The sequence below is a fragment of the Lathyrus oleraceus genome, chromosome 4 (assembly GCF_024323335.1).
Source record: "Lathyrus oleraceus cultivar Zhongwan6 chromosome 4, CAAS_Psat_ZW6_1.0, whole genome shotgun sequence".
NCBI lineage: Eukaryota > Viridiplantae > Streptophyta > Magnoliopsida > Fabales > Fabaceae > Lathyrus > Lathyrus oleraceus.
The window spans coordinates 57,254,732-57,282,533 of NC_066582.1; the positions used below are offsets into that span (position 1 = coordinate 57,254,732).

A 27,802-nucleotide genomic window follows, 5' to 3' on the forward strand; every position below is an offset into this window, starting at 1 on the left:
TCCCTCATTAATTGAGGTGGCAGATCCGATGGCCACGCGATCATGTCCATGGTGTTCCAAAGTCAGCGCGTTGCAACATTGGTAATTAAAATCAAAGGCCAAGATTAAAACAATTTAAACATATCTGATTGTTGAGAGGCGTGACAACACACCACCAGAGCTAGGGCTCCAGTCTTCTTCTCTGGTGGATCTTACCAGACTGGTCCACTATCAACCATCATTAAAATAAAAAGCAAGGACATGGATTCAAGGAAAAAGTGCTCAGGAGCTCGAATCTTGCCTCAATTTTCTCCAATTCCAAGTATATAGAAAGATACAGGGATTTGAATTTTGAGGATCATGAATTGAGTTGCTTCGATTTCACCTCAAAGCAACTCAATCTTGTTGCCTACATTGGTAGGACTCAGAAAACCAAAAATCACAAATAATGGTGAAGAATTGAGAGAGAATCGAAGAGATGAAGTTTCTGAAAAATCACCTTCGAGTTGCTTCAAATTCACTTGATCTTGATCTGGATTTGCTTGCTTTCTCTTCCTCTTGCTTGCAGAAGCCAATTGAGATAAAAAGGGAAGTGAATTTCTGGAGTTTGAACTTCCAAACAGAAGATGAAGTTCATGCTCGATTTTAAAAGAAATCTTCAGAAATTCTATGGAATGGAGGGTTTTGATTGGTATGGCAAAGCTTGGGCACGATATTCATGGAGTTCTGATCACAATGCACTCCTAGTTATAGCCAATGCAATTGATTTCCACACACTTTCTTTCAAATGTTCAAAAATAGAAAGTTTATTCATCAGCTAGCATGGGCGTGCACAAAGCCCAAACAATCATTTGCAAATGTCCAAAATCGTGCATAGGTCATGCTGAAAGTGTTGCATCATGCCATGCAAAGTTGGAATGAGTTTGATCATGAAAATTTTCCAAATGGTACCACACATTGCACCCATGCGCAAGTCCTTCAATTTTAATCCAAATGAGATGATCTTGGAAGTTTTGGAAATTTAAGATCAAGGGGATAAACTTTAATGTTGAACACTTTTCCATTTGAAGCTTGGACCATGATGAATTTTGAGGTGGAACTTTGGAAAATCAAACATATTTGAAAATTTTCTAAGTATCAAGTCAAATGTTCACTTCTTCCACCTTGAATAACTTTTGATATCGACTTCAAATGGAAAACGTTCCTTCATCAAAGTTGTAGATATTTCAAAACTCTTCAATTTGGTCACAAATTTGACCTCATTTTGATTTTTCATGAAGGAGTTATGCATTTTAGAAGTTGAGGAAAATCACTTGTTCAATGGTAATGGCCCAAAATGACCTATAATGTTTCCTCTTGGCACATGCATTTTCATGTTGAATTTGAACTTCATCAAAACGTAAAATTTGAAGTAGACATATTAAATTGGATCATGGAATTTTAATGTCTTTCATATCATATTTATTGAGCAAGTTATGGTCTTGGGAAGTTGACCTCCCTACTAGGGTTCAGACAAAATGACCTATATTCATTCCCCATAAAAATTGACTTTCCAAGCAAAATCATCTCTTGACTTCAACGTGAAAGTTGTTTGTAATGTCATTTTGAGTAATGTTTATCTTGGAATAATTTTCATATGACAAAAAGTGTAGGAGATAGGGTCTAGGGAACCCCAGTTTTGACCAGTTGACTTTCTCTAGTCAACCAGCAAGAACCATCTTGCTAGCTTGATATTTTATTGACTTTTGGGACTCATGGATGATCATATATATTCATAATATGATGTAATATGAAGTGTACCTTGAAATATTTGATCAAATGGTGAAGAAACTTGTTGAGGAAGTCACATAAGATACCTAGATGAATTAGGGCTTCCAAGGAAAACAAACTTCCAACTCTTGATGAATTCTTGATCAAAATGATATGTGAAGACCATGGGGATCTATATATGATGTCTAGAGTCATTGTGAACGATATATTAATTAGTCTCCTTGCATTCAGGGTCTCAAACCCTAGATATGAGCTTGATGGAGCATAAGTGAGCATACACACTACCTACAAAAACAACAAACTATACATTGGCATATTTTTGGTATTTTGGTTAGTAAATAACGAATGACAAAGTATGATACAATAAAAATGTGCTTGGTGACCTCTCCCAATGCAAACCCAATGAATGATGGGTAAGAAGGATGCCAAGGTGTGATCTCAATGCCAATGCATATGATGAGATAGCATGAGGGATCTTAGGGTCAAAATTGGGGTCTTACAGATACTTAACCCATCTATCGATAAGTTGAAAAAACACATTAGTAGGATTCATTTCTCTCATGTCTAACTTCTTACACACGGACAAAAGCATCAAGCTAACACTAGCTCATAAATCACAAAGTGCTATATCAAAGTCCATGTTACCTACATGGCAAGGGATAGAGAAAATTCTCGGATCTTTGAGCTTATGGATTACCATATTTTGAATCACGATACTAATACCAAGGGTTATGGCCATAGTTTCATGGTCCTCTAGATTTATTTTATTGGAAAGAATTTCTTTTAAGAACTTAACATAGGAAGGAATTTGAGTTAGTTCTTCGGTGAAAGGTACATTGAGATGGATCTTTTTGAGAAGTTCCACAAAATTTTTAAATTGTGCCTCCACTTTAGATTTCACAAGTAATTGTGGGAAAGGAACAATAGGTTTGTAAGGAGGAGAAACAATAGAGGGTGCTTCCTTCTCAACCTCTTTAATGACCTCTTTTTCGGGTGGTGTTGGCACACATTCTTCAACATCTCTCTCTCTCTTTCTCTCTCTCTCTCTTACACACACACACACACACACCACACATGTGCGCGTGCACACACACACACACACACACACACTAGAACTACCCACTTGCTTACCACCATGGGTTGTCATGACATTCAAATTTCCCTTTGGATTTTGTTCTGATTGCCTCAGAATTGATCAGGGAGGGACGAAAGAAGCAGCTTATTGTTGTGCTACTTGGGAGATTTTAGTCTCCAACATTTTTTATGAGTGACAACATTGTCAACCTTAGTGTTCAAATTTCTAAGTGCCTCATTGGTGAGGAGGTTTTGATTTCTAAACTCATCGTTTTGATGGGTTTGCGTCAACACGAAATTCCCCATAAAAAGTTCTAGGTTAGATTTCTTAGGATCGGTTGGTGTAGCGTTTTGGTAACCCGGCGGTACCATGGCTTGTTAGGGGGTTGTTATTCCTATAAGAGAAATTAGGGCGATCATGCCACCCCGAGTAATAGGTGTTAAAGTACAAATTGTTTCGCTGGTTATTGTTCATAAAATTGGCATTTTCTTGGTTGGATCCTCCTATGAGGATCAATTGATAATATTTATCGGTATGCCCATTAACTATACATATCTCACAGTAGAGAGTAGCGGGGGCAACATAAGCAACAAGGGCCGGAGTAACGGGTGTAGAAGGTGCGATGCTTAAACTATCCATATTTTGGTAAAAGGCATCCACCTTAGCATTCATATGGTCAAACACATTAACCTCATAAAGACCATCGGTCTTAGGGGTAGAATTATCGGCAACTTGTCACACGCTTCCCAATGAGTGGTGGTTTTTTGCCATCTCTTCTATCAATTTATATACTATATCTTGAGGACTATTTATTAAGGCTCCGCCAGAAGCCGCATCTAAGGTCATCCTTGTGGAGTAAAGGGGACCATTGTAAAAGGTATGGATAATCATCCACTTCTCAAGCCCATGAAAAAGGCATAGTCTCAATAAATCTTTATAATTCTCCCATGCATCAAACAATGATTCCCTATCTTCTTGTCTAAAGTTGTTAATCTCATTCCTAACTTAGTCTATTTTACTTGGCAAAAAGTACCGCGTAAGAAAGGCCGCTTTCAACTAGGTCCAGGAAGTGATAGAATTGGAGGGCATGGGTTGAAGCCAAGCTTGTGCACGGTCTCTTAAAGAAAAGGGAAACAAACATAGGTAGATAGAATTTTGGTTAACACCACTATCCCTAATAGTACCATAATTATCAACAAATATCGAAAGGTGAAGATTTGTATTTTTAGAAGGTAAACTCGCAAATTGATTTTATTGAACCATACCAATCAAAGAAGGTTTTAATTAAAAATTATTAGCCGCAATTGGCGGGTGCACAATGTTACAACGCGGTTCCTCTTTGATAGGAATTGCATAGTCCTTAAGAGGCTTAGTATCAATCGGATCAGCCATAGCTTTCAATCAAAGATTTTGGTGTCTCTTGAGTAAGAAATGCTGGATTTCATCTATAGGTTCAACTAGATTTCCATCAGAACGGTTTCTTCACATACAAGAGTAGTGAAACCACAACAAACAAACACAGTAAAAATAAACAGAAAAATAAAGCTCTAGTTTATACGGTGATCAAACGGTAATTCAATATTAGACACAATTGATCCCCGACAATGGAGCCAAAAACTTGACACGCCACAAGTGCACGACTGTGCAGAGTAGTAAAAATATATCGAACCATAGAGACCAATGACTTAAGTACCGAATTACGTCTTTTCAATGTATATCTAGAGCAATCAAAAATATGAGTTTTAGTGAAAACAACTTAAATGAAAAACACTCAAATGAAAATAACTTAATTGTAAAATCACTTAATTTTCAATTGAGGCAAACAAGAATTAGGATTACGGTTCTCACTCTAACACAATCGATTATGAGAATTCCGCATAAATTATAAATAGATAAATATGGGCAATACCTGGTTTCTCTAGAGCATTTCCCTATCGACAACGAATAATTCATCTGCTTTCATTACTTTTTCTCAACTCTATAGTTTTCTCAAATTCGTCTATGTGCTTTCGTTGAATTGGACTTGGTTGTTTAAAAATTTGTGCCCCTGTATCGACACATATCCTTTCAAACTACAGTCGATACCTGAGAACACCTTATTTTCGTAGAGGAATTAGAATGCATGAACTTAGATTATAAAATAAGTTTAAGCTAAAATTCTCGTAATCGATATGTAACAGATCATTCAAAAGGTTGTAAGATAATCCCCATAACCCCTAGTCCTTAATGGACTACTCACTCATGGTGAGGGCAAACAAAATTAAATCAGTGTTCATCATCAAATTCATAACAAACAATTGTAATGGATAAGTAATTGAATAAGAAACAAATAAGAAAAATTGATTTAAATTAAGCTTTGATCCAATCTTGCTCCCTTGGAGACTTGAGAATAGAGGAAAAATAAGAAATACGTAGAAACTTGTAGAATAAAACTTGGATTCTAAACTCATAACATGCTATGAGTTTTATGGAAAAAGTAAAACTAGCACAATATCATTGGTTCAATGCCTATTACATAAGAATAATATCAAATCAAATAATGCCTAAGATCCACAATCATTACGGATCGATATAAAAAGGAAAGAAAAGAATCCACTCTCGTCCTCCTGATACGACCCATAACAACTGTTACGGCTGGTTGTAACAGGTCCCTGCTTTTTGTACTAGAGATAGATCAAGGGAAACCCTAGACGCCTCTGCTGCTACGACCCTTAGAAGCTTCTATGTCCCATAGCAGCTGCTATGGGTGGCTGCAGCAGCCCCCTGGTTTTACTATGAGGAAAATTTTACTTTTGTCTTTTTGCCTTATTTTGCTTGTTTTTGACCCCTCTTGGTCTTTGATGCTCATTAGGCCCTGGAAATAGTAAGAACACACAACCAAAGCATAAAATATGGTAAATGGAAGTAAACCAATCCAAATGCAATGAAATACTAAGAGAAAATGATTAGAAATAACGATATGAAAACCACTTATAAACTTCCCGACATCACTACGAAATAAGAAGTAACTACTGTCACACGATGGAACAAATTAAACTGAACCAAGTTACGATGAAAGAAGAGATTGATGATGTCAAAGGGAAGGTTGATCAGATTTTGGAGGCCATGTTGGCCTTCACAAGTAAGGAGGACAACCCTCAGGTGGTTGCGGATGCTAGGAACATTGCTTCCCAGTTTGGCTCCTCTTCACTCTGGATACCTGAGGTGGAAGATTCTGAGTTTGGGCATCCATAGGGATACATCCCTCATAGAGGTGTCGACGTTCCCCCACCAGTTAGAATCTTGATGGTGAACTTGGTTACTCAAGAACATTATGTTTCTTCAGCGAGACTAGGCTCTCAATATGATGAGGATGACATGCGATATGCGTATTTCATGCCAACTCAGGTATCGCATCCAACGATGCAAATGGGTGAACCATTGCCCAATCATGTTGATGAGAGGCCTATCCAAGTTAGGACTATCACGCCAAATCAGTATGAACACCAGGCCTATCCAATGCCTCCAATACAAGAGCCATGGGTGCCACCCCAACCGAAATATCAATAACAATACACCCTACAACAACAACACCAATACACTCAGTAGAGGCCCAAAAAGTCTGAATGGCAGTTTGATCATTTACCAATGCCATATAGTCAAATTATTTCATACTTGATTAAAGGTGGATTGGTAGCACCAAAAGATCTGAAAGCCAACCTTTCATGCATACCCACCAGACTATGATGTTAACGCCCGATGTGACTTTCATATGGGTGCACCAGAGCACACATTAGACAACTAGAAAGCGCTCAAGTCCAAAGTACAAGAGCTAATTGATTCTAAAGCAATTTCATTTACACCTAATAGCCCAAACATTAAAAATAACCCCATGCCAGCGCATGTGGGCATGTCTATTAGTGTTCTTGAACAATCTGACAGCCAAGAGTTGGTCACTGTGGTGGAGGAAATACAAAGACCTGTGTTGGTAGTACGAGAACAATTATCGAGACACAGTTCGATCCCAACAAACCATGTTAGTTGCAAAGATTGCATCTCCAATCCCGAGATCTGTGAGAAGTTGAAGGGTTATGTTCAGTAATTGATAGATCAAGGAATCGTCCAAGTTTGACACATAACAAAGGAAGAAGAATTCGCCGCACTAGAAATTCCATATTGTCATACCCGAAAATTTCCCCTCCCTTTTTCATTTTCATCTAAACTTTTGGTTTGAGATTTCATCTGCATATCCATTAGCATCATAATACACTCATTTGTACTAAGAAACAAAATCATGGATTCAAAGGTCTTGATCACACAAAGCATTGAATGGAGGCTGACTCATAAGCCAAGGTTTTTCCATGGTATGTTTGTATGTGTGAGTCCTTCATCTTGGTTGTCTTGATCATGGAGTATGTTGAAGCGATAAAGCAGCAAACAAAAGTAAGTATTTTTATTTTTATCGTATCCACAGGGATTGGTGCGACATCAACACCATTCAAGGGTCTCTACGATTTTAAGCTTTGGTTTGTAAGCGTACAGATGCGAAAAGTAAAGCATTTGCACAAGTAATTAAAGTAGCAGAGAGAACTCGTCAGGAGTGAATTTCACCCACCTATCTAATACACAAATTTACCAATCAGTTATACACAACCTAAAATAATCATCAATATCATTACGTATCGCTCATAATAGGGTTCATGTCTAAACTTCCATCTAGAGTTCAACCGTATTGTCTAATCAACGATATCTCATCCTATCAAACAATTAGGAGCATTAAGATTTGATACTCATGTGAATGTTATATCTAAATCTATGTCTAGAGTTTAATGTCTAACATATGATTATCCTAGACCTAGATCCGAAGAGTATTTCTCAATAACAGTTCATATCAATAGATAAACAAGTAAACAAGGATAACACCAATATAGATTCATAAAATAGATTGTATACAACGCCATGGTCAATAAATATACATACTATGAAAGTAAACTTACATACAAAACCCTAACAAGAAAGGTACAAATAGAAGAAGGAAGATGAAGAAGAATATCTCCATGTGTCAAGCATATTGATGCAAATCCAACTCCGGATCTTCAAGATGCAACCCCTAATGTTATCACTAAGCTACTCTCCACAAATAATGGTGGTGATGGAAATGGGGTTAAAAGTTCTCAAAATCATACATAAAAATCTGATTTGGACCTATTTATACAAAATTGAAAATTTACTGTCTCGCTCGGCGAGCTAGGACTCGCCCGATGAAAGTTGCTTTAAGTGCCTTCCACCCGGCTCAAACATAGCAAACCTTCATTGGTAAAAATATCTATTCTCTCCCAACGACCACATCCTCTCCCGACGAACTCAAAATCTCAGATCCTCGCTCGACGACCACCACACGTTTTTCTCTTAGAATTAAATTTTTTGGCCTCGCCAAAGCTCTCCCGACGAGCTCACTTCCTGGTTACTATCTGTCGTTGGGCGAACAAGCTCACATTCCACATATTTGGATTTGCTCCTCCTTCATTGTTCTATGGTTCAAATTGTAAAAGTGCAAGCAAAATAATGCTTACCACTATACTACAACGACACCATGATTATGAAATAAATTCTAAGCATAAAACACATGTCAAATTTCTAATGCAATACATATTCAAGAATGAATCACACCTAACGCACAAATTCAGCAAGGGATGAAAAACAAACATGAGAGACTTAACTCACACCCAACAATATTGCTAACATCCTTATCAAATTAAGCATTTATCTAAAAAAAACTCATATCGAAAGTATAAAACACAAATCACAAGGACTTCTAAGGGTTGTAATGTGGCATGATTAATAAAGAAAAGTCATATCTAACAGTAATTGAAACAAAAATATTTCCTAATCATATGAGAGGGATCACTTCCCAAATTCTCAAGCATTCATAACTTCATTTACCTTTTTTTCATTGCTCAATTGTTACACCTTTTCACACAACTTATTAGCACAAAACATCTGATCTCTTTTTTTCAAGACTTTTTCATTTTTTCTTTTATATTTCACTTTTCTTTTCTATCTTTTTTTCAGAATTTTCTTTTTCTTTCTCAACCTCTTAGCAACCAACCTTTTCTCCCAAACTTGAATACAATCAGACATTGTAATGTGAATGCTCCCAAACTTTCTAAGACAAGGGTAAAAATTCAAACCACGATTTATGGTTGAGGGTTCAAGAAAAAATCTCATAATCCAATCTAAAATCAATAATGAACTACTCTTTGCGTCCAAAGGAAAAATTACACAGTTCAGAATTAATATCAATCCTGATACTAAGGCTCAAAGGGGTTAACGAATACTCACTCACTCACAAGGTAGGCTACTTTTTAGTCAAGTGGTTATGCTCAAAATCAAACAAAATGCCTTGATCATTTTAGTGCTTCCATACAAATCAAACACGAATGCAAGATTAAACATAATTCAAACGAGTTAAAACAAGAATTATTGGTCGCCTGTGCATATAGTAAATAATGGAAAGTTTCTTCACATTGGTTATGATCTAAAGTGATTCAAATATGAACATTTATAGCAAAAGAATGAATGGCATGAAATTTGTACAAAGCCTAAGTTTCATATTCATGTTTTTATCTAGAAAGCATTAAACATGTACCTTGACAATGTAACTTCCTTTCAAACTTTTATCATTACCATGACATTTTCTTGTTAATCCAATCAAATTTGAAACAATCGCTCCATGTTTCTTCAAGCCAATCAAAACCAAGCTTAAGAATAAACACAAAATTTGCTAAGTTCTTACAATTATAAACTACTAAACTACTAAACTATTAAACACATATAACAAAGCTATAAAAACTTATAAACATTGGGTTGGCTCCCAATAGGCACTTGTTTTACGTCGTTAGCTCGATGCCTTTATTTATTAGATGCTCCTCCATGTTGGCTCTTTTGCGTGGATAGTTGTTCACCAACGACTATCCCTAACTAACACTTTAGCAAACGTGAAAGGAAACAAAAATATATACAAACACTTGAACAAACGTTATGAAAAACAAGAATATATACAATATAAACAAGTATGGCAAGCAATTATCTATATAATATAGACAAGTTTATATTAAAGCATCTATACAAGTATCTATACACTATACACAAATGTATAAAGCTTAAAAAAGATAGAAACTATTGCGATGTTTTCACTATCTAAACACCAATCCCCGACAACGACGTCATTTTGTTGAATCGGTAAAGCAGCAAGAAAAAGTAAGTATTTTGATTTTTATTATCTCAACAAGGATTGGTGCGATATCAATTCCATTCAACGTTTTCTACAATTTTAAGCTTGGGTTTATAGGCGTACAAATGCGGAAAGTAAAACATATGCACAAGTAATTAAAGTAATAGAGACAAATCGTCAGGAATGAATTTCATCCACTTATCTAATACGAAAGTTTACCAATCAGTTGTGCACAACCTTATACACTTATCAATATCATCACGCATCGCTCACATCAGTGTTCATGTCTAAAGCGCTGACAAGAGTTATACTTTATTGTCTAATCGATGATCTTTCAGCCTATCAAAAAATATAGAGCATTAAGATTTGATACTCATGCGAATGTTATATCTAAAGCTATGTCTAGAGTTTAGAATCTAATAAATGTTCATGTTAGATCAAGATCTAAAGAGTATTTCTCAATAACGGTTCAAATCCAAATATAAAACAAGTAAATAAAGATGACATCGATATAGATTCACAAAATAGATTGTATACAACGCCATGGTCAATAAATATACATACTATGAAAGTAAACTTACATACAAAACCCTAACAAGAAAGGTACAAATAGAAGAAGGAAGATGAAGAAGAATATCTCCATGTGTCAAGCATATTGATGCAAATCCAATTCCGGATCTTCAAGATGTAACCCCTAATGTTATCACTAAGCTACTCTCCACAAATAATGGTGGTGATGGAAATGGGGTTAAAAGTTCTCAAAATCATACATAAAAATATGATTTGGACCTATTTATACAAAATTGAGAATTTACTGTCTCGCTTGGCGAGCTAGGACTCGCCCGATGAAAGTTGCTTTAAGTGCCTTCCACCCGGCTCAAACATAGCAAACCTTCATTGGTAAAAATATCTATTCTCTCCCAACGACCACATCCTCTCCCGACGAACTCAAAATCTCAGATCCTCGCTCGACGACCACCACACGTTTTTCTCTTAGAATTAAATTTTCTGGGCTCGCCCCGAGCTCGCCAAAGCTCTCCCAACGAGCTCACTTCCTGGTTACTATCTGTCGTCGGGCGAACAAGCTCACATTCCACATATTTGGATTTGCTCCTCCTTCATTGTTCTATGTCCTTTCTCTTTGTTTTCTTGGCAAAACTCATGTATACTAACACACGCATAAGGGAGACCAAAGCGATATGCAATTATTCTGAAATTTCACACAAACTTATGGATTTAGACAATAAAAAATGCAAAAGAGTTCAAAAAATACAAATTTTTATATATCAATTATAGCCCAAGTTAGCACTTATCAAACTCTCCCCAACTTTAAACTTATTTATGCTCAAACAAGAATCAATAATACCTAAAGGAACAAGAGCAACTACCAAGAAATCCTGATCAACAAGTTTTTAGAAACAAAAAAAAATGTATGGTTCAAGTTGAAAAATTGCAACCAAAATAATGCTTACCACTATACTACAACGACACCATGATTATGAAATAAATTCTAAGCATAAAACACATGTCAAATTTCTAATGCAATACATATTCAAGAATGAATCACACCTAACGCACAAATTCAGCAAGGGATGAAAAACAAACATGAGAGACTTAACTCACACCCAACAATATTGCTAACATCCTTATCAAATTAAGCATTTATCTAAAAAAAACTCATATCGAAAGTATAAAACACAAATCACAAGGACTTCTAAGGGTTGTAATGTGGCTTGATTAATAAAGAAAAGTCATATCTAACAGTAATTGAAACAAAAATATTTCCTAATCATATGAGAGGAATCACTTCCCGAATTCTCAAGCATTCATAACTTCATTTACCTTTTTCTCATTGCTCAATTGTTACACCTTTTCACACAACTTATTAGCACAAAACATTTGATCTTTTTTTCAAGACTTTTTCATTTTTTCTTTTATATTTCACTTTTCTTTTCTTTCTTTTTTTCAGAATTTTCTTTTTCTTTCTCAACCTCTTAGCAACCAACCTTTTCTCCCTAACTTGAATACAATCAGACATTGTAATGTGAATGCTCCCAAACTTTCTAAGACAAGGGTAAAAATTCAAACCACGATTTATGGTTGAGGGTTCAAGATAAAATCTCATAATCCAATCTAAAATCAATGATGAACTACTCTTTGCATCCAAAGGAAAAATTACACAGTTCAAAATTAATATTGATCCTGATACTAAGGCTCAAAGGGGTTAACGAATACTCACTCACTCACAAGGTAGGCTACTTTTTAGTCAAGTGGTTATGCTCAAAATCAAACAAAATGCGTTTATCATTTTAGTGCTTTCATACAAATCAACACGAATAAAAGATTAAACATAATTCAAACGAGTTAAAACAAGAATTATTGGTCGCCTGTGCATATAGTAAATAATGGAAAGTTTCTTCACATTTGGTTATGATCTAAAGTGATTCAAATATGAACATTTATAGCAAAAGAATGAATGGCATGAAATTTGTACAAAGCCTAAGTTTCATATTCATGTTTTTATCTAGAAAGCATTAAACATGTACCTTGACAATGTAACTTCCTTTCAAACTTTTATCATTACCATGACATTTTCTTGTTAATCCAATCAAATTTGAAACAATCGCTCCATGTTTCTTCAAGCCAATCAAAACCAAGCTTAAGAATAAACACAAAATTTGCTAAGTTCTTACAATTATAAACTACTAAACTACTAAACTATTAAACACATATAACAAAGCTATAAAAACTTATAAACATTGGGTTGGCTCCCAATAGGCACTTGTTTTACGTCGTTAGCTCGATGCCTTTATTTATTAGATGCTCCTCCATGTTGGCTCTTTTGCGTGGATAGTTGTTCACCAACGACTATCCCTAACTAACACTTTAGCAAACGTGAAAGGAAACAAAAATATATACAAACACTTGAACAAACGTTATGAAAAACAAGAATATATACAATATAAACAAGTATGGCAAGCAATTATCTATATAATATAGACAATTTTATATAAAAGCATCTATACAAGTATCTATACACTATACACAAATGTATAAAGCTTAAAAAAGATAGAAACTATTGCGATGTTTTCACTATCTAAACACCAATCCCCGACAACGACGTCATTTTGTTGAATCGGTAAAGCAGCAAGAAAAAGTAAGTATTTTGATTTTTATTATCTCAACAAGGATTGGAGCGATATCAATTCCATTCAACGTTTTCTACAATTTTATGCTTGGGTTTATAGGCGTACAAATGCGGAAAGTAAAACATATGCACAAGTAATTAAAGTAATAGAGACAAATCGTCAGGAATGAATTTCATCCACTTATCTAATACGAAAGTTTACCAATCAGTTGTGCACAACCTTATACACTTATCAATATCATCACGCATCGCTCACATCAGTGTTCATGTCTAAAGCGCTGACAAGAGTTATACTTTATTGTCTAATCGATGATCTTTCAGCCTATCAAAAAATATAGAGCATTAAGATTTGATACTCATGCGAATGTTATATCTAAAGCTATGTCTAGAGTTTAGAATCTAATAAATGTTCATGTTAGATCAAGATCTAAAGAGTATTTCTCAATAACGGTTCAAATCCAAATATAAAACAAGTAAATAAAGATGACATCGATATAGATTCACAAAATAGATTGTATACAACGCCATGGTCAATAAATATACATACTATGAAAGTAAACTTACATACAAAACCCAAACAAGAAAGGTACAAATAGAAGAAGGAAGATGAAGAAGAATATCTCCATGTGTCAAGCATATTGATGCAAATCCAATTCCGGATCTTCAAGATGTAACCCCTAATGTTATCACTAAGCTACTCTCCACAAATAATGGTGGTGATGGAAATGGGGTTAAAAGTTCTCAAAATCATACATAAAAATCTGATTTGGACCTATTTATACAAAATTGAGAATTTACTGTCTCGCTTGGCGAGCTAGGACTCGCCCGATGAAAGTTGCTTTAAGTGCCTTCCACCCAGCTCAAACATAGCAAACCTTCATTGGTAAAAATATCTATTCTCTCCCAACGACCACATCCTCTCCCGACGAACTCAAAATCTCAGATCCTCGCTCGACGACCACCACACGTTTTTCTCTTAGAATTAAATTTTCTGGGCTCGCCCCGAGCTCGCCAAAGCTCTCCCAACGAGCTCACTTCCTGGTTACTATCTGTCGTCGGGCGAACAAGCTCACATTCCACATATTTGGATTTGTTCCTCCTTCATTGTTCTATGTCCTTTCTCTTTGTTTTCTTGGCAAAACTCATGTATACTAACACACGCATAAGGGAGACCAAAGCGATATGCAATTATTCTGAAATTTCACACAAACTTATGGATTTAGACAATCAAAAATGCAAAAGAGTTCGAAAAATACAAATTTTTATATATCAATTATAGCCCAAGTTAGCACTTATCAAACTCTCCCCAACTTTAAACTTATTTATGCTCAAACAAGAATCAATAATACCTAAAGGAACAAGAGCAACTACCAAGAAATCCTGATCAACAAGTTTTTAGAAACAAAAAAAAATGTATGGTTCAAGTTGAAAAATTGCAACCAAAATAATGCTTACCACTATACTACAACGACACCATGATTATGAAATAAATTCTAAGCATAAAACACATGTCAAATTTCTAATGCGATACATATTCAAGAATGAATCACACCTAACGCACAAATTCAGCAAGGGATGAAAAACAAACATGAGAGACTTAACTCACACCCAACAATATTGCTAACATCCTTATCAAATTAAGCATTTATCTAAAAAAAACTCATATCGAAAGTATAAAACACAAATCACAAGGACTTCTAAGGGTTGTAATGTGGCTTGATTAATAAAGAAAAGTCATATCTAACAGTAATTGAAACAAAAATATTTCCTAATCATATGAGAGGAATCACTTCCCGAATTCTCAAGCATTCATAACTTCATTTACCTTTTTCTCATTGCTCAATTGTTACACCTTTTCACACAACTTATTAGCACAAAACATTTGATCTTTTTTTTCAAGACTTTTTCATTTTTTCTTTTATATTTCACTTTTCTTTTCTTTCTTTTTTTCAGAATTTTCTTTTTCTTTCTCAACCTCTTAGCAACCAACCTTTTCTCCCTAACTTGAATACAATCAGACATTGTAATGTGAATGCTCCCAAACTTTCTAAGACAAGGGTAAAAATTCAAACCACGATTTATGGTTGAGGGTTCAAGATAAAATCTCATAATCCAATCTAAAATCAATGATGAACTACTCTTTGCATCCAAAGGAAAAATTACACAGTTCAAAATTAATATTGATCCTGATACTAAGGCTCAAAGGGGTTAACGAATACTCACTCACTCACAAGGTAGGCTACTTTTTAGTCAAGTGGTTATGCTCAAAATCAAACAAAATGCGTTTATCATTTTAGTGCTTTCATACAAATCAACACGAATAAAAGATTAAACATAATTCAAACGAGTTAAAACAAGAATTATTGGTCGCCTGTGCATATAGTAAATAATGGAAAGTTTCTTCACATTTGGTTATGATCTAAAGTGATTCAAATATGAACATTTATAGCAAAAGAATGAATGGCATGAAATTTGTACAAAGCCTAAGTTTCATATTCATGTTTTTATCTAGAAAGCATTAAACATGTACCTTGACAATGTAACTTCCTTTCAAACTTTTATCATTACCATGACATTTTCTTGTTAATCCAATCAAATTTGAAACAATCGCTCCATGTTTCTTCAAGCCAATCAAAACCAAGCTTAAGAATAAACACAAAATTTGCTAAGTTCTTACAATTATAAACTACTAAACTACTAAACTATTAAACACATATAACAAAGCTATAAAAACTTATAAACATTGGGTTGCCTCCCAATTGGCACTTGTTTTACGTCGTTAGCTCGATGCCTTTATTTATTAGACGCTCCTCCATGTTGGCTCTTTTGCGTGGATAGTTGTTCATCAACGACTATCCCTAACTAACACTTTAGCAAACGTGAAGGGAAACACAAATATATACAAACACTTGAACAAACGTTATGAAAAACAAGAATATATACAATATAAACAAGTGTGGCAAGCAATTATCTATATAATATAGACAAGTTTATATAAAAGCATATATACAAGTATCTATACACTATACACAAATGTATAAAGCTTAAAAAAGATAGAAACTATTGCGATGTTTTCACTATCTAAACACCAATCCCCGACAACGACGTCATTTTGTTGAATCGGTAAAGCAGCAAGAAAAAGTAAGTATTTTGATTTTTATTATCTCCACAAGGATTGGTGCGATACCAATGCCGTTCAACGTTCTCTACAATTTTAAGCTTGGGTTTGTAGGCGTACAAATGCGGAAAGTAAAACGTATGCACAAGTAATTAAAGTAATAGAGACAACTCGTCAGGAATGAATTTCATCCACTTATCTAATACGAAAGTTTACCAATCAGTTGTGCACAACCTTATACACTTATCAATATCATCACGCATCGCTCACATCAGTGTTCATGTCTAAAGCGCTGACAAGAGTTATACTTTATTGTCTAATCGATGATCTTTCAGCCTATCAAAAAATATAGAGCATTAAGATTTGATACTCATGCGAATGTTATATCTAAATCTATGTCTAGAGTTTAGAATCTAATAAATGTTCATGTTAGATCAATATCTAAAGAGTACTTCTCAATAACGGTTCAAATCCAAATATAAAACAAGTAAATAAAGATGACATCGATATAGATTCATAAAATAGATTGTATACAACTCCATGGTCAATAAATATACATATTATGAAAGTAAACTTACATACAAAACCCTAACAAGAAAGGTACAAATAGAAGAAGGAAGATGAAGAAGAATATCTCCATGTGTCAAGCATATTGATGCAAATCCAACTCCGGATCTTCAAGATGCAACCCCTAATGTTATCACTAAGCTACTCTCCACAAATAATGGTGGTGATGGAAATGGGGTTAAAAGTTCTCAAAATCATACATAAAAATCTGATTTAGACCTATTTATACAAAACTGAGAATTTACTGTCTCGCTCGGCGAGCTAGGACTCGCTCGATGAAAGTTGCTTTAAGTGCCTTCCACCCGGCTCAAACATAGCAAACCTTCATTGGTAAAAATATCTATTCTCTCCCAACGACCACATCCTCTCCCGACGAACTCAAAATCTCAGATCCTCGCTCGACGACCACCACACGTTTTTCTCTTAGAATTAAATTTTCTGGGCTCGCCCCGAGCTCGCCAAAGCTCTCCCGACGAGCTCGCTTCCTAATTACTATCTGTCGTCGGGCGAACAAGCTCACATTCCACATATTTGGATTTGCTCCTCCTTCATTGTTCTATGTCCTTTCTCTATTTTTTCTTGGCAAAACTCATGTATACTAACACACGCATAAGGGAGACCAAAGCGATATGCAATTATTCTAAAATTTCACACAAACTTATGGATTTAGACAATCAAAAATGCAAAAGAGTTCGAAAAATACCAAATTTTTATATATCAATTATAGCCCAAGTTAGCACTTATCAAACTCTCCCCAACTTTAAACTTATTTATGCTCAAACAAGAATCAATAATACCTAAAGGAACAAGAGCAACTACCAAGAAATCCTGATCAACAAGTTTTTAGAAAAAAAAAATGTATGGTTCAAATTATAAAAGTGCAAGCAAAATAATGCTTACCACTATACTACAACGACACCATGATTATGAAATAAATTCTAAGCATAAAACACATGTCAAATTTCTAATGCAATACATATTCAAGAATGAATCACACCTAACGCACAAATTCAGCAAGGGATGAAAAACAAACATGAGAGACTTAACTCACACCCAACAATATTGCTAACATCCTTATCAAATTAAGCATTTATCTAAAAAAAACTCATATCGAAAGTATAAAACACAAATCACAAGGACTTCTAAGGGTTGTAATGTGGCTTGATTAATAAAGAAAAGTCATATCTAACAGTAATTGAAACAAAAATATTTCCTAATCATATGAGAGGAATCACTTCCCGAATTCTCAAGCATTCATAACTTCATTTACCTTTTTCTCATTGCTCAATTGTTACACCTTTTCACACAACTTATTAGCACAAAACATTTGATCTTTTTTTTCAAGACTTTTTCATTTTTTCTTTTATATTTCACTTTTCTTTTCTTTCTTTTTTTCAGAATTTTCTTTTTCTTTCTCAACCTCTTAGCAACCAACCTTTTCTCCCTAACTTGAATACAATCAGACATTGTAATGTGAATGCTCCCAAACTTTCTAAGACAAGGGTAAAAATTCAAACCACGATTTATGGTTGAGGGTTCAAGATAAAATCTCATAATCCAATCTAAAATCAATGATGAACTACTCTTTGCATCCAAAGGAAAAATTACACAGTTCAAAATTAATATTGATCCTGATACTAAGGCTCAAAGGGGTTAACGAATACTCACTCACTCACAAGGTAGGCTACTTTTTAGTCAAGTGGTTATGCTCAAAATCAAACAAAATGCGTTTATCATTTTAGTGCTTTCATACAAATCAACACGAATAAAAGATTAAACATAATTCAAACGAGTTAAAACAAGAATTATTGGTCGCCTGTGCATATAGTAAATAATGGAAAGTTTCTTCACATTTGGTTATGATCTAAAGTGATTCAAATATGAACATTTATAGCAAAAGAATGAATGGCATGAAATTTGTACAAAGCCTAAGTTTCATATTCATGTTTTTATCTAGAAAGCATTAAACATGTACCTTGACAATGTAACTTCCTTTCAAACTTTTATCATTACCATGACATTTTCTTGTTAATCCAATCAAATTTGAAACAATCGCTCCATGTTTCTTCAAGCCAATCAAAACCAAGCTTAAGAATAAACACAAAATTTGCTAAGTTCTTACAATTATAAACTACTAAACTACTAAACTATTAAACACATATAACAAAGCTATAAAAACTTATAAACATTGGGTTGCCTCCCAATTGGCACTTGTTTTACGTCGTTAGCTCGATGCCTTTATTTATTAGACGCTCCTCCATGTTGGCTCTTTTGCGTGGATAGTTGTTCATCAACGACTATCCCTAACTAACACTTTAGCAAACGTGAAGGGAAACACAAATATATACAAACACTTGAACAAACGTTATGAAAAACAAGAATATATACAATATAAACAAGTGTGGCAAGCAATTATCTATATAATATAGACAAGTTTATATAAAAGCATATATACAAGTATCTATACACTATACACAAATGTATAAAGCTTAAAAAAGATAGAAACTATTGCGATGTTTTCACTATCTAAACACCAATCCCCGACAACGACGTCATTTTGTTGAATCGGTAAAGCAGCAAGAAAAAGTAAGTATTTTGATTTTTATTATCTCCACAAGGATTGGTGCGATACCAATGCCGTTCAACGTTCTCTACAATTTTAAGCTTGGGTTTGTAGGCGTACAAATGCGGAAAGTAAAACGTATGCACAAGTAATTAAAGTAATAGAGACAACTCGTCAGGAATGAATTTCATCCACTTATCTAATACGAAAGTTTACCAATCAGTTGTGCACAACCTTATACACTTATCAATATCATCACGCATCGCTCACATCAGTGTTCATGTCTAAAGCGCTGACAAGAGTTATACTTTATTGTCTAATCGATGATCTTTCAGCCTATCAAAAAATATAGAGCATTAAGATTTGATACTCATGCGAATGTTATATCTAAATCTATGTCTAGAGTTTAGAATCTAATAAATGTTCATGTTAGATCAATATCTAAAGAGTACTTCTCAATAACGGTTCAAATCCAAATATAAAACAAGTAAATAAAGATGACATCGATATAGATTCATAAAATAGATTGTATACAACTCCATGGTCAATAAATATACATATTATGAAAGTAAACTTACATACAAAACCCAAACAAGAAAGGTACAAATAGAAGAAGGAAGATGAAGAAGAATATCTCCATGTGTCAAGCATATTGATGCAAATCCAACTCCGGATCTTCAAGATGCAACCCCTAATGTTATCACTAAGCTACTCTCCACAAATAATGGTGGTGATGGAAATGGGGTTAAAAGTTCTCAAAATCATACATAAAAATCTGATTTAGACCTATTTATACAAAACTGAGAATTTACTGTCTCGCTCGGCGAGCTAGGACTCGCTCGATGAAAGTTGCTTTAAGTGCCTTCCACCCGGCTCAAACATAGCAAACCTTCATTGGTAAAAATATCTATTCTCTCCCAACGACCACATCCTCTCCCGACGAACTCAAAATCTCAGATCCTCGCTCGACGACCACCACACGTTTTTCTCTTAGAATTAAATTTTCTGGGCTCGCCCCGAGCTCGCCAAAGCTCTCCCGACGAGCTCGCTTCCTAATTACTATCTGTCGTCGGGCGAACAAGCTCACATTCCACATATTTGGATTTGCTCCTCCTTCATTGTTCTATGTCCTTTCTCTATTTTTCTTGGCAAAACTCATGTATACTAACACACGCATAAGGGAGACCAAAGCGATATGCAATTATTCTAAAATTTCACACAAACTTATGGATTTAGACAATCAAAAATGCAAAAGAGTTCGAAAAATACCAAATTTTTATATATCAATTATAGCCCAAGTTAGCACTTATCAAACTCTCCCCAACTTTAAACTTATTTATGCTCAAACAAGAATCAATAATACCTAAAGGAACAAGAGCAACTACCAAGAAATCCTGATCAACAAGTTTTTAGAAAAAAAAATGTATGGTTCAAATTATAAAAGTGCAAGCAAAATAATGCTTACCACTATACTACAACGACACCATGATTATGAAATAAATTCTAAGCATAAAACACATGTCAAATTTCTAATGCAATACATATTCAAGAATGAATCACACCTAACGCACAAATTCAGCAAGGGATGAAAAACAAACATGAGAGACTTAACTCACACCCAACAATATTGCTAACATCCTTATCAAATTAAGCATTTATCTAAAAAAAACTCATATCGAAAGTATAAAACACAAATCACAAGGACTTCTAAGGGTTGTAATGTGGCTTGATTAATAAAGAAAAGTCATATCTAACAGTAATTGAAACAAAAATATTTCCTAATCATATGAGAGGAATCACTTCCCGAATTCTCAAGCATTCATAACTTCATTTACCTTTTTCTCATTGCTCAATTGTTACACCTTTTCACACAACTTATTAGCACAAAACATTTGATCTTTTTTTTCAAGACTTTTTCATTTTTTCTTTTATATTTCACTTTTCTTTTCTTTCTTTTTTTCAGAATTTTCTTTTTCTTTCTCAACCTCTTAGCAACCAACCTTTTCTCCCTAACTTGAATACAATCAGACATTGTAATGTGAATGCTCCCAAACTTTCTAAGACAAGGGTAAAAATTCAAACCACGATTTATGGTTGAGGGTTCAAGATAAAATCTCATAATCCAATCTAAAATCAATGATGAACTACTCTTTGCATCCAAAGGAAAAATTACACAGTTCAAAATTAATATTGATCCTGATACTAAGGCTCAAAGGGGTTAACGAATACTCACTCACTCACAAGGTAGGCTACTTTTTAGTCAAGTGGTTATGCTCAAAATCAAACAAAATGCGTTTATCATTTTAGTGCTTTCATACAAATCAACACGAATAAAAGATTAAACATAATTCAAACGAGTTAAAACAAGAATTATTGGTCGCCTGTGCATATAGTAAATAATGGAAAGTTTCTTCACATTTGGTTATGATCTAAAGTGATTCAAATATGAACATTTATAGCAAAAGAATGAATGGCATGAAATTTGTACAAAGCCTAAGTTTCATATTCATGTTTTTATCTAGAAAGCATTAAACATGTACCTTGACAATGTAACTTCCTTTCAAACTTTTATCATTACCATGACATTTTCTTGTTAATCCAATCAAATTTGAAACAATCGCTCCATGTTTCTTCAAGCCAATCAAAACCAAGCTTAAGAATAAACACAAAATTTGCTAAGTTCTTACAATTATAAACTACTAAACTACTAAACTATTAAACACATATAACAAAGCTATAAAAACTTATAAACATTGGGTTGCCTCCCAATTGGCACTTGTTTTACGTCGTTAGCTCGATGCCTTTATTTATTAGACGCTCCTCCATGTTGGCTCTTTTGCGTGGATAGTTGTTCATCAACGACTATCCCTAACTAACACTTTAGCAAACGTGAAGGGAAACACAAATATATACAAACACTTGAACAAACGTTATGAAAAACAAGAATATATACAATATAAACAAGTGTGGCAAGCAATTATCTATATAATATAGACAAGTTTATATAAAAGCATATATACAAGTATCTATACACTATACACAAATGTATAAAGCTTAAAAAAGATAGAAACTATTGCGATGTTTTCACTATCTAAACACCAATCCCCGACAACGACGTCATTTTGTTGAATCGGTAAAGCAGCAAGAAAAAGTAAGTATTTTGATTTTTATTATCTCCACAAGGATTGGTGCGATACCAATGCCGTTCAACGTTCTCTACAATTTTAAGCTTGGGTTTGTAGGCGTACAAATGCGGAAAGTAAAACGTATGCACAAGTAATTAAAGTAATAGAGACAACTCGTCAGGAATGAATTTCATCCACTTATCTAATACGAAAGTTTACCAATCAGTTGTGCACAACCTTATACACTTATCAATATCATCACGCATCGCTCACATCAGTGTTCATGTCTAAAGCGCTGACAAGAGTTATACTTTATTGTCTAATCGATGATCTTTCAGCCTATCAAAAAATATAGAGCATTAAGATTTGATACTCATGCGAATGTTATATCTAAATCTATGTCTAGAGTTTAGAATCTAATAAATGTTCATGTTAGATCAATATCTAAAGAGTACTTCTCAATAACGGTTCAAATCCAAATATAAAACAAGTAAATAAAGATGACATCGATATAGATTCATAAAATAGATTGTATACAACTCCATGGTCAATAAATATACATATTATGAAAGTAAACTTACATACAAAACCCTAACAAGAAAGGTACAAATAGAAGAAGGAAGATGAAGAAGAATATCTCCATGTGTCAAGCATATTGATGCAAATCCAACTCCGGATCTTCAAGATGCAACCCCTAATGTTATCACTAAGCTACTCTCCACAAATAATGGTGGTGATGGAAATGGGGTTAAAAGTTCTCAAAATCATACATAAAAATCTGATTTAGACCTATTTATACAAAACTGAGAATTTACTGTCTCGCTCGGCGAGCTAGGACTCGCTCGATGAAAGTTGCTTTAAGTGCCTTCCACCCGGCTCAAACATAGCAAACCTTCATTGGTAAAAATATCTATTCTCTCCCAACGACCACATCCTCTCCCGACGAACTCAAAATCTCAGATCCTCGCTCGACGACCACCACACGTTTTTCTCTTAGAATTAAATTTTCTGGGCTCGCCCCGAGCTCGCCAAAGCTCTCCCGACGAGCTCGCTTCCTAATTACTATCTGTCGTCGGGCGAACAAGCTCACATTCCACATATTTGGATTTGCTCCTCCTTCATTGTTCTATGTCCTTTCTCTATTTTTTCTTGGCAAAACTCATGTATACTAACACACGCATAAGGGAGACCAAAGCGATATGCAATTATTCTAAAATTTCACACAAACTTATGGATTTAGACAATCAAAAATGCAAAAGAGTTCGAAAAATACCAAATTTTTATATATCAATTATAGCCCAAGTTAGCACTTATCAAACTCTCCCCAACTTTAAACTTATTTATGCTCAAACAAGAATCAATAATACCTAAAGGAACAAGAGCAACTACCAAGAAATCCTGATCAACAAGTTTTTAGAAAAAAAAAATGTATGGTTCAAATTATAAAAGTGCAAGCAAAATAATGCTTACCACTATACTACAACGACACCATGATTATGAAATAAATTCTAAGCATAAAACACATGTCAAATTTCTAATGCAATACATATTCAAGAATGAATCACACCTAACGCACAAATTCAGCAAGGGATGAAAAACAAACATGAGAGACTTAACTCACACCCAACAATATTGCTAACATCCTTATCAAATTAAGCATTTATCTAAAAAAAACTCATATCGAAAGTATAAAACACAAATCACAAGGACTTCTAAGGGTTGTAATGTGGCTTGATTAATAAAGAAAAGTCATATCTAACAGTAATTGAAACAAAAATATTTCCTAATCATATGAGAGGAATCACTTCCCGAATTCTCAAGCATTCATAACTTCATTTACCTTTTTCTCATTGCTCAATTGTTACACCTTTTCACACAACTTATTAGCACAAAACATTTGATCTTTTTTTTCAAGACTTTTTCATTTTTTCTTTTATATTTCACTTTTCTTTTCTTTCTTTTTTTCAGAATTTTCTTTTTCTTTCTCAACCTCTTAGCAACCAACCTTTTCTCCCTAACTTGAATACAATCAGACATTGTAATGTGAATGCTCCCAAACTTTCTAAGACAAGGGTAAAAATTCAAACCACGATTTATGGTTGAGGGTTCAAGATAAAATCTCATAATCCAATCTAAAATCAATGATGAACTACTCTTTGCATCCAAAGGAAAAATTACACAGTTCAAAATTAATATTGATCCTGATACTAAGGCTCAAAGGGGTTAACGAATACTCACTCACTCACAAGGTAGGCTACTTTTTAGTCAAGTGGTTATGCTCAAAATCAAACAAAATGCGTTTATCATTTTAGTGCTTTCATACAAATCAACACGAATAAAAGATTAAACATAATTCAAACGAGTTAAAACAAGAATTATTGGTCGCCTGTGCATATAGTAAATAATGGAAAGTTTCTTCACATTTGGTTATGATCTAAAGTGATTCAAATATGAACATTTATAGCAAAAGAATGAATGGCATGAAATTTGTACAAAGCCTAAGTTTCATATTCATGTTTTTATCTAGAAAGCATTAAACATGTACCTTGACAATGTAACTTCCTTTCAAACTTTTATCATTACCATGACATTTTCTTGTTAATCCAATCAAATTTGAAACAATCGCTCCATGTTTCTTCAAGCCAATCAAAACCAAGCTTAAGAATAAACACAAAATTTGCTAAGTTCTTACAATTATAAACTACTAAACTACTAAACTATTAAACACATATAACAAAGCTATAAAAACTTATAAACATTGGGTTGCCTCCCAATTGGCACTTGTTTTACGTCGTTAGCTCGATGCCTTTATTTATTAGACGCTCCTCCATGTTGGCTCTTTTGCGTGGATAGTTGTTCATCAACGACTATCCCTAACTAACACTTTAGCAAACGTGAAGGGAAACACAAATATATACAAACACTTGAACAAACGTTATGAAAAACAAGAATATATACAATATAAACAAGTGTGGCAAGCAATTATCTATATAATATAGACAAGTTTATATAAAAGCATATATACAAGTATCTATACACTATACACAAATGTATAAAGCTTAAAAAAGATAGAAACTATTGCGATGTTTTCACTATCTAAACACCAATCCCCGACAACGACGTCATTTTGTTGAATCGGTAAAGCAGCAAGAAAAAGTAAGTATTTTGATTTTTATTATCTCCACAAGGATTGGTGCGATACCAATGCCGTTCAACGTTCTCTACAATTTTAAGCTTGGGTTTGTAGGCGTACAAATGCGGAAAGTAAAACGTATGCACAAGTAATTAAAGTAATAGAGACAACTCGTCAGGAATGAATTTCATCCACTTATCTAATACGAAAGTTTACCAATCAGTTGTGCACAACCTTATACACTTATCAATATCATCACGCATCGCTCACATCAGTGTTCATGTCTAAAGCGCTGACAAGAGTTATACTTTATTGTCTAATCGATGATCTTTCAGCCTATCAAAAAATATAGAGCATTAAGATTTGATACTCATGCGAATGTTATATCTAAATCTATGTCTAGAGTTTAGAATCTAATAAATGTTCATGTTAGATCAATATCTAAAGAGTACTTCTCAATAACGGTTCAAATCCAAATATAAAACAAGTAAATAAAGATGACATCGATATAGATTCATAAAATAGATTGTATACAACTCCATGGTCAATAAATATACATATTATGAAAGTAAACTTACATACAAAACCCTAACAAGAAAGGTACAAATAGAAGAAGGAAGATGAAGAAGAATATCTCCATGTGTCAAGCATATTGATGCAAATCCAACTCCGGATCTTCAAGATGCAACCCCTAATGTTATCACTAAGCTACTCTCCACAAATAATGGTGGTGATGGAAATGGGGTTAAAAGTTCTCAAAATCATACATAAAAATCTGATTTAGACCTATTTATACAAAACTGAGAATTTACTGTCTCGCTCGGCGAGCTAGGACTCGCTCGATGAAAGTTGCTTTAAGTGCCTTCCACCCGGCTCAAACATAGCAAACCTTCATTGGTAAAAATATCTATTCTCTCCCAACGACCACATCCTCTCCCGACGAACTCAAAATCTCAGATCCTCGCTCGACGACCACCACACGTTTTTCTCTTAGAATTAAATTTTCTGGGCTCGCCCCGAGCTCGCCAAAGCTCTCCCGACGAGCTCGCTTCCTAATTACTATCTGTCGTCGGGCGAACAAGCTCACATTCCACATATTTGGATTTGCTCCTCCTTCATTGTTCTATGTCCTTTCTCTATTTTTTCTTGGCAAAACTCATGTATACTAACACACGCATAAGGGAGACCAAAGCGATATGCAATTATTCTAAAATTTCACACAAACTTATGGATTTAGACAATCAAAAATGCAAAAGAGTTCGAAAAATACCAAATTTTTATATATCAATTATAGCCCAAGTTAGCACTTATCAAACTCTCCCCAACTTTAAACTTATTTATGCTCAAACAAGAATCAATAATACCTAAAGGAACAAGAGCAACTACCAAGAAATCCTGATCAACAAGTTTTTAGAAACAAAAAAAAATGTATGGTTCAAGTTGAAAAATTGCAACCAAAATAATGCTTACCACTATACTACAACGACACCATGATTATGAAATAAATTCTAAGCATAAAACACATGTCAAATTTCTAATGCGATACATATTCAAGAATGAATCACACCTAACGCACAAATTCAGCAAGGGATGAAAAACAAACATGAGAGACTTAACTCACACCCAACAATATTGCTAACATCCTTATCAAATTAAGCATTTATCTAAAAAAAACTCATATCGAAAGTATAAAACACAAATCACAAGGACTTCTAAGGGTTGTAATGTGGCTTGATTAATAAAGAAAAGTCATATCTAACAGTAATTGAAACAAAAATATTTCCTAATCATATGAGAGGAATCACTTCCCGAATTCTCAAGCATTCATAACTTCATTTACCTTTTTTTCATTGCTCAATTGTTACACCTTTTCACACAACTTATTAGCACAAAACATTTGATCTCTTTTTTTCAAGACTTTTTCATTTTTTCTTTCATATTTCACTTTTCTTTTCTATCTTTTTTTCAAAATTTTCTTTTTCTTTCTCAACCTCTTAGCAACCGACCTTTTCTCCCTAACTTGAATACAATCAGACATTGTAATGTGAATGCTCCCAAACTTTCTAAGACAAGGGTAAAAATTCAAACCACGATTTATGGTTGAGGGTTCA

General features: G+C 34.2%; 1 non-coding gene across 1 annotated transcript; it reads left to right on the plus strand.

The window, feature by feature from the left end:
* Positions 1 to 3,724: 3,724 nt before the first annotated feature.
* Positions 3,725 to 3,831, plus strand: LOC127077089 (small nucleolar RNA R71). The gene has a single exon (XR_007787073.1). It is a non-coding gene; the product is annotated as a small nucleolar RNA R71 (small nucleolar RNA).
* Positions 3,832 to 27,802: the final 23,971 nt, after the last annotated feature.